Consider the following 9,718-nt stretch of genomic DNA (forward strand, 5'->3'; position numbering starts at 1 on the left):
TTTATCAAGAGTGAATACCCCATCCGACCCCTGACAATTATCTCGAAAGGACAACGAGGCCCCCAAGAAAAAAAAACACCCAATCCGGCCCCTGATAATTTTTTTTTGGGACTGATTAACCCCTGTGCCAAAAAAAATAACATTAATTTTTTTTTGACACAGGGGCCTCGTTGTCCTTTCGAGATAATTGTCAGGGGCCGGGTTAGGTTTTTTTTTTTGTCAGGGGCCTCGTTGTCTTTCGAGGTAATTGTCAGGGGCTGATTTGAGTTTTTCTCTTTTATCAATTAATTTTAATATACAAATAATATTTTTATATATTTGTTGTTGACCCTCACCATCGATAGATGAGTGGCACCCCCTAATTAAATGAGATTCAAACCTCAGAAGACAAAATATCCTTAGTAAAATTCTTACTTAGATTAATGTTTCCTTTTCCATTTAATAATAATAATAATATATGTGTTTTATAGTATTTACAAAATACACATATTTTAATTTTATAAAAGAGTAAGTTTTATCTCTCAACACTCATATTTAGATAATTTAAGCATGTATGAAATTTATAAGTTTCATAGAATTGCCTAATAATAATTAATAAAAAAAGAAGGGGTACTAAAATAAAGAGAATTCATTTTTAATTGCAGCCCAGTTACATATTCAAATATTTTTGTAATTAAGGTTTAATCAAGCAGGTCCAAATTTAATAAAAACCATTTTTATTACACTAGCGTGTATATACGTGCATTTCAATAACGCTTCTTTATTTTTGTCTTCACGTTCTTCCTTCTTCTTCGCTTTTTTCCTTTTTCGTCTTCGCATTCCTTCTTCTTCTTCTTTACTTTCTTCCTTCTTTTTCTTCACCTTCCTCATTTTTCTTCCTCATTTTTCTTCTTCACGTGTTTTCTCTCAATCGTTATTCTTTTATTGTTGCTGCGTTTTTTCTTTTCTTCCTTTTAATTGAGATTCATTTGGATCCAGAAAGGAATTCGATGTGTTTTTAATGATAATTGAGTCTTTTTTACTACTTGTTCAAAATTGAACTAATTTCGGTTCATTTATGAATTAGTTGAGATTCACTTGATGCTGCTGATAAGTATTGCTTAAATTTTTTATTTCTTAAGTGATTTCGATTCATTTCTTAGTTAAATTGAGGTTCATTTACGGATCCAGAAATAAATTATGTGTTTTTGTTGATGATTGAGTCTTTTTAACTGCTTGTTTAAAACTGAACTAATTTCGATTCATTTGTATGTTAATTGAGGTTCAGTTGATGCTGCTGATATGTTTTGACCAAGTTTTTTATTTCTTAAGTAATTTTGGTTCATTTATTAGTTTATTTGAGATTCATTTGGATCCAAAAATGAATTCGATGTATTTTTGTTGATGATTGAGTCTTTTTGACTGCTTGTTTAAAACTGAACTAATTGAATGGAATGGAGTGGAATCTAATGCCATTAAATAAAGTGATAATGAATAATTTCATTCTTCTTTGCTAAAAAAATTTGGTCAATGCTTATCAACAGTAGCAAGTGAATCTCAATTAGCACATAAATAAACCGAAATCAGTTTAGATTTGAACAAACAATCAAAAAGACTCAATCATTAATAAAAATACATCAAATTCATTTTTGTATCCAAATGAATCTCAATTAAACTAAGAAATAAACCAAAATTACTTAAGGAATAAAAATTTGGTCAATACTTATTAAAAGTTTCAAGTAAACCTCAATTAACACACAAATGAACCGAAATAAACTAATAAATGAATCAAAATTATTTAATGATGACATCAGAGAAAATCAGAACCAATAAAAATATTAGCAAACTGTTGGTATTATCGGTGATGATGATAACGAAAGAAAAAATGCTGGTGTTATTGGTGATAACGATAACGAAAAAGAAAAAGGAAAAGAAAAAGAAGACGTAACATTAGAAAAGGAAGAGAAAGAGGAGGAGGATGAGGAAGGAAGAAGAAGCGAATTTAGAAGAAGAAAAAAGAGGAGAAGGAAACAGATGAGAGAAGGAGAATGAGAAGAAAACGAAAAAGAAAAAAGAGGCGCATGATTTAAAAAATTGTTAGAACAACTTGGTTAAATTTTGTTAAGTATTTTGCTTAAATATAGAGTTTTATTATTTCAAATTTTCAATTGCGCTAGTAAATAGTAATAAGTCCCCACTAACGCCTAAATTAACGCCCACAAATCATCGAATGAATATTAACCATTGGGAACAAAATAAAGAAGTAACATTATGACCAAATCATCCAAACAGTTTTGAATCTCTTCCATTCCCTCTTCCCAAAAGTTCTTATTTAAATCAATTTTTTTCTCCACTATATTTATATTTGAGAAAAGGACAAATAGGTCCCTAACCTTTTGGCCCGTGGACATTTTCGTCCCTGAGCATTTGAAAATACTTTTAAATCCCCGACCTTAGCAAATTTTGGACGGATGAGTCCCTCCGTTGAATTGCCTCCGCCGGACCCATCGGAGAAGTCTGATCTGGCTCCCCTGAGGATGACGTGGGACGCCTGGGTGACAGCTGGACTGCTGAGTGGAAAGCTCAAATCGAAAATTGGACAACGAAGTCCCTACACCACTAAACTACGTCGTTTTGCCACCCTACCCTTACAAAGTCTGTTACAATACCCATTACACCCACATCTCCCTTTCTGAATTACAATTAACCCTAAGGAATACCAACGTTCATCATACTCTGTTTCTCCCTCCAAAAAGATCACTACCCAGAGCTGAGACCTTCGCCGTGTGGAGTGGCTGTCGAAGCGGCGTCCATTGTTGTCTGAGTTGCTGCCTTCGTCACCGAAGGTAAGAACTCTGTACTGTAGCGTAGTTAGTGGATTGTGAGGTTAAATATCACTGCAAGTATGAAGTATGATGTGAATGGATTGAGCGTGCATGTTGATAGAAGTTGTGATAAAAGTAATCGGAATTTTCGGTTGAAGTTAAATCACAGTTAGGGCACAGAAATTTTCTCGGTTATTTTTCGTTTTGGATGTTGAAGGTTCTTGCCTTTTAATATGTGAATAGAGTAATTCATGATCATTGTTTACAGTTTTCCATTTTTCTTGTCTCAGATGGTTAATGTGTTTGTAGTGCCCGTGTTCCACCATGGAGGTAATTTTGTGAGAGAGAGTAATGGCTGTCTGGTTTACAAAAATGGGAAGGTGGAGAAGTTTCCAAAAATGGACCTGGACTTCGTTAATTTCGGAGACTTGATCACACTGTTCAAGGGCTTGGGGTACCAATCATACAAGACAGTTTATTGGTATGATCCAATGAGTCCTGATATTGAGTCTGGGCTGCATATTCTCACTGGGGATGCAGGGATTAACGAAATGCGAGAGAACAAAATGAAGAATACAGAGACTGACGAGTTTTACCTATACTTTGACCACCCGGTTGATGAACCTGAGATTGTGGAGGATGCTGGAAAGCATAGTAAGAGTCTTGATGAGGGAGAGGTTTTGGTGGATGACCAGAGTTCGTCATCTGATGATGGGTACGAGAGCACGGAGGATGAGCCATACAAACCTCCACCTCTCGGGTTTGAAAGTGACAGTGATGATGATGATACAAGTGCTTATGATAAGGGTAGCAAAAGGCAGAGAGTAATGAAGGGAAAGAAGAAAGCTGTGTCTCCAAAGAAGACAACTGCAAACAAGACAGGTGCTAAAAGAAAGAGGAAGACGTGGAAGAAGATGGGACAAAGCAGTGAACCCAATGAGCAGCAGACCAGAAATTATGTTGGGCCTGATCCTAATGTGCAGCCCAACAAAGGCCCACAGCCCAACATGGACCAAGATGTGAGGTTCTATGAGAGCTTGATGCAAGATGATGATGATGACCCGGTATATGACTATGAATCTGAGACTTTACATACACCTATTTCATCAGATGATGAATCTAGCAAGCATAAATTCTCTGAGTTTGATGACGATTATGAGCATGGAGAGGGGAGGTTTGAGTTAGGGACAAGGTTTGCCACCATTGACAGATTTAAGGAAGTTGTAAAAGACTAATTCATTGCTGAGAGTAGGGAGCTTAGGTGGATTAAGAATGACAAAGAGAAAGTGAGGGTGGGATGCATGGATGATGAGTGTCCGTGACTGGTTCATTTATCATACAACAAGTCTCTGCAATGCTACCAGGTTAAGACCTACAAAAATGACCATACATGTGCAAGGGACATGGGAAGTAATGCGGCTGATCAACATTGGATTAGTTTAAAGGTTGAGAAGAGAATGAATACACAGCCTCATATGAGGACAAATGAGGCTATTGACTTTCTCAGAGAAGAATACTCACTCACTGCACATCCAAAAATGGTGTACATAGCAGTTAGAGAGGAAAGAGAGAGAATCATGGGTAATGAGAGGGAGCAGTATGGTAAGGTTAGAGATTATTTGTTTGAGATATTAAGAAGAAATCCAGGGTCTAGGGCAGAGTTGTCTGTCACTCCTGTACCTCAATCCCCCCCTGTTTTCGAAAAGCTTTACATATGCTTAGAAGCATGCAAACAAGGGTTCACAAGTGGGTGTAGGCCATTGATACATCTTGATGGCTGTTTTCTGAAGACTTATATGGTGGCCAACTCCTCACAGCAGTGGCACAGGATGCCAATAACCAATTTTACGTGGTTGCCTATGGAGTAGCTAGGTCTGAAACTAAGGAATCCTGGAAGTGGTTCTTGACTCTTCTCGAAGAGGATTTAGGGGATGTGCAGACTCATGGTTGGAACTTCATGTCCGACCAACAAAAGGTAAACTTCATAATTGCTTAGTGTTAATGAATACTATGTTATTTCCTAATACATCTATCCACCTGCTTGTTTAGTTAGTATGAATGAGTGTTGTGTTAGTTAATATGACTGTATGAATGCGTGCTTTAGGGTGTATGAATGAGTGCTGTGTTAGTTAATATGACTTAGTGAATGAGTGCTTCAGTTAGTATGAATGAGTGCTTTAGTTAGCATGAGTGAGTTCTGTGTTATTTAATAGCACTTAGTGTATGAGTGCCTTAGTTAGCATGAATGTGTGCTTTGGATTAGAATGAATGTGTGTTGTCTTAGTTAATAAGAATGAGTGCTGTTTTAGTTAATATGAGTGCACTACTGCTTTGTTACTTTGAATGCACTACTGCTGTGTTACTATGAATGCACCACTGATGTTTAAGGTTATTTTGTTGTTGAATACTAGTTTGATTACAGAAAGATGGTATGATGACTGAATTAATACTTGATTTATTTGTTAAACTGATATGCAGGGACTGCTACCTGCTTTGAAGGCAGTTATGCCAAATGCCCATCACCGAAACTGTGTGATGCACATTTGGAAAAATTTTATCAACCGGTTCATAAGCAGTTGCTACAAAATGTTTCTGGGAAGCTCGCACCTGTTCAGCAGAAGAGGCTGGATCGTCTTATTAGGCCCAGCAACAAGTGGGTTGCAGAGTGGACAGGTGACGAAGAATGAAAGAGATTCGAAGTGAGTCGTAAGACAACAAAGGTGGATGTGGATCTCATCAAGCAAACCTGCTCATGCAACAAATGGCAGCTGACTGGTTAGTTTTAATAGCATTGTTATATCTGTTCTGATTCACTTGGTTTACTGTTATGAATTTTCTGGTTCCGTTTAATTCAAGTGCATGATGTTGCTCTGTTATAGGCATGCCCTGTATCCATGCAGTGGCAGCAATAAGGAAAAGACATGATCAACCAGAAGAATATGTGCACCCATGGTTATGCATGGAGTCAATCCATAAAACATACGCATATTCTATTCAACCGGTGCCTAGTCAGGAATTTTGGACACGGAGTGAGTATTTGAGACCAGATCCTCCCATCATAAAGAGACCAATCGGCAGACCAAAGGTACACAACAGACAAAAGGATCCGGCTGAACCTATGATGCAGCAAGGTGCCAAGCTTAAGAGATCCTTTAAGGTAACTTGTAGTAAATGTGGGTCAGAGGGACATAATTACAAGACATGCAAGGGTGCCCCATCTAACCCCAACTGGAAACCTAAGATTAGTTAGTATGAATGAGTGTTGTGTTAGTTAATATGACTGTATGAATGCGTGCTTTAGGGTGTATGAATGAGTGCTGTGTTAGTTAATATGACTTAGTGAATGAGTGCTTCAGTTAGTATGAATGAGTGCTTTAGTTAGCATGAGTGAGTTCTGTGTTATTTAATAGCACTTAGTGTATGAGTGCCTTAGTTAGCATGAATGTGTGCTTTGGATTAGAATGAATGTGTGTTGTCTTAGTTAATAAGAATGAGTGCTGTTTTAGTTAATATGAGTGCACTACTGCTTTGTTACTTTGAATGCACTACTGCTGTGTTACTATGAATGCACCACTGCTGTTTAAGGTTATTTTGTTGTTGAATACTAGTTTGATTACAGAAAGATGGTATGATGACTGAATTAATACTTGATTTATTTGTTAAACTGATATGCAGGGACTGCTACCTGCTTTGAAGGCAGTTATGCCAAATGCCCATCACCGAAACTGTGTGATGCACATTTGGAAAAATTTTATCAACCGGTTCATAAGCAGTTGCTACAAAATGTTTCTGGGAAGCTCGCACCTGTTCAGCAGAAGAGGCTGGATCGTCTTATTAGGCCCAGCAACAAGTGGGTTGCAGAGTGGACAGGTGACGAAGAACGAAAGAGATTCGAAGTGAGTCGTAAGACAACAAAGGTGGATGTCGATCTCATCAAGCAAACCTGCTCATGCAACAAGTGGCAGCTGATTGGTTAGTTTTAATAGCATTGTTAAAGCTGTTTTTAATTACTTTGTTTACTGTTCTGAATTTTCTGGTTTCGTTTAAGACAAGTGCATGATGTTGCTCGGTTATAGGCATGCCCTGTATCCATGCAGTGGCAGCAATAAGGAAAAGACATGATCAACCAGAAGAATATGTGCACCCATGGTTATGCATGGAGTCAATCCATAAAACATACGCATATTCTATTCAACCGGTGCCTAGTCAGGAATTTTGGACACGGAGTGAGTATTTGAGACCAGATCCTCCCATCATAAAGAGACCAATTGGTAGACCAAAGGTACACAACAGACAAAAGGATCCGGCTGAACCTATGATGCAGCAAGGTGCCAAGCTTAAGAGATCCTTTAAGGTAACTTGTAGTAAATGTGGGTCAGAGGGACATAATTACAAGACATGCAAGGGTGCCCCATCTAACCCCAACTGGAAACCTAAGATCAAGAAGTCGAAGAAAGGTGGGACAAGTCAGTCATTAGTTGTTCTTCCACTATCACAGTCAGCACCACAGGATGATGTTAGTATTGTATTTATTCTTAGTAATCTGCTATATTGGTGTATCTCTATGTTTAGTTAGATATTTCAGGATTCATATAGTAATGAGTAACAGTGGTCAACCTAAACTTACAGGATGCCCCTAACACCCAAAGTGCTCCAACTAGCGAGGCAGCTACTAGCCATGCTGCATCTACCCAGGCTGCATCTAGCCAGGTTCCAGATGTAAGTATAATATGTAATTGTGTTATGTTAACCCTTTAAACTGTTATTTTACCTAAGTCTCATGAATACTAGCTTATGTATCACAACCAGGGTCCAATTCCCGTGGCAGACCAACCCCAACCAGGTCGTGTAACTAGACGTACACCATTTAGGCCTCCACTCCAAGTTCCATCCACAGCTCACGAAACATTTCAACCAAAAACTTCAAAGATCAGGCCCAAACAGAAGATATTCAGGCCGCCTACCCCACTTTGCGCCACGTCACTCCCACCTCTAAGTCAGCCTACACTACCACAGCCTCAACCATCTCAAGTCAGGCCAGGAGCGAGTACAGTAGCTTTCAAGGAGACAATGGCAGCAGCAAGCACAGCAACAACAAGACTGTTTAAGTTCATTCCTAATCCACCATCCATCAATCCAAAGACATGAAGAAAAATGACATCTTGGGCAGCGCACTATGCCTTGTAATAGCATTTAGGAAAGTTGAATGTGATTACAATGTTTTTTTTTGGGAGAATTAGTGTCTTTTTGAAGAAGCTCTTAGGCTTTTATAAACTATTGTAATCTTGTTAGGTGTTTGAGACTTACTTTTGTGATGTTAAGCTTCATAATACTATAAACTTGAGCAGATTTGTTCTCTTTAGGCAGCTTTTAGAAAATGTGCCTGTCGCAAAGATGTTTACCAAACTATCAATATATGTTATGTGGTTAAGTATACAACTTTGATGCCTACTTTACTCAATCATTCAAGGCTTCTTCACATATTGACAACATAATTTCAACACCCAATTGATATCATAGCTTTAACTGCATTTAGATAGATAATAGGACACAAATCTTCCCTAAAGACCATGTTTCAATACACAAAAAAAAACCAGCAACAAGACATTTTCCAACTCTAATTTCTAAAATTCATTGCTCAGTGACTACATATATAAAATGCAGCCACAACAGCACATACAACAATAACAACACAACAAGCTATTGGGGTTTTTTTCTTCTCCAGCATAGTAACCTTCTCCTCCAGAATAGCAATCCTATGATGAAATCCCTCATCCTCTTCAACAACTTCTGGCTCTTTCTCAACCAGAGGTTTTTTATCGAGGACGCAACCACTGTGACCAATTCTAACAAGATGCTCATCAACCCAAAGAAAAAACTTGTAGTGCGGTTGGTTATCCTGTCAAATTTCCAAAAATAAGGCACCATGTAAAACCATTCCAACAGAACAAAGTTCACAGGTTACTTATCTTACCTTATAGAATGGGCAACCCAGGAAGACTCTGTTTGGGTTCCTAATCGTCCTCGACATATACATAATCGCATAAACTCCACAGAATCATCTCCAGGCGACATCGTCCTTGAGGTCTCCGTCGTAAAGAACATAAGGGTCTGAGCTTGAAGCAGAATCTTCCTCTCTTACTCCCCTGTGACTTCTTCTCGACGTTGTTGGTGCTCCATTATCAGCCATGGTTCATGAACGTTGAGCTCCTCACCACTGGCCTCGAGCAAGAAGGGCAATCAATTTAAGAATTAGGGTAGGGTGGCAAAACGACGTAGTTTAGTGGTGCAGGGACTTCGTTGTCCAATTTTCGATTTGAGCTTTCCACTCAGCAGTCCAGTTGTCACCCAGGCGTCCCACGTCATCCTCAGGGGAGCCAGATCAGACTTCTCCGATGGGTCCGGCAGAGGCAATTCCACGGATGTTTGCTTGATGAAATTCGGAAGTACCTAGTGCCATTTTCAGTACCCATTATCATCAACATCATCACAGCCATGACTTTCTCCTTGAAGATGTTTGTTGTGATGTTCTTCTTCTTCTAAACATGGACCATTGCCACAATAATATTGGTTACGGCAACGCCCAGGAAGCTTTTAATGAGTTCAGACACTAATAACTCAATAAAGGAGGATAACAACAAATGCTAGGAAACATTGCTGGAGCTTAAGGTCAGTTTTCCACCGTGGGTCTCTCCGCCCAAGGTCACTTATATATATCCTACCTCACTATTGCAGCGATTCCCCCTCCCTCAATAATCAATGACTACCACCGCCGTCATCATATCCCCGCGGCCAATGCTTCTCATCATTATTGTTATCCCGTCTCCAGCAACAACTCTAACCATATTGCAATAAACTAAGTTTCCCGCCAATCTCATGCATTTTCAATTTTTCATCAATATTTTATGATACTT

This window comes from Arachis ipaensis, chromosome B10 (assembly GCF_000816755.2).
Source record: "Arachis ipaensis cultivar K30076 chromosome B10, Araip1.1, whole genome shotgun sequence".
Lineage (NCBI taxonomy): Eukaryota > Viridiplantae > Streptophyta > Magnoliopsida > Fabales > Fabaceae > Arachis > Arachis ipaensis.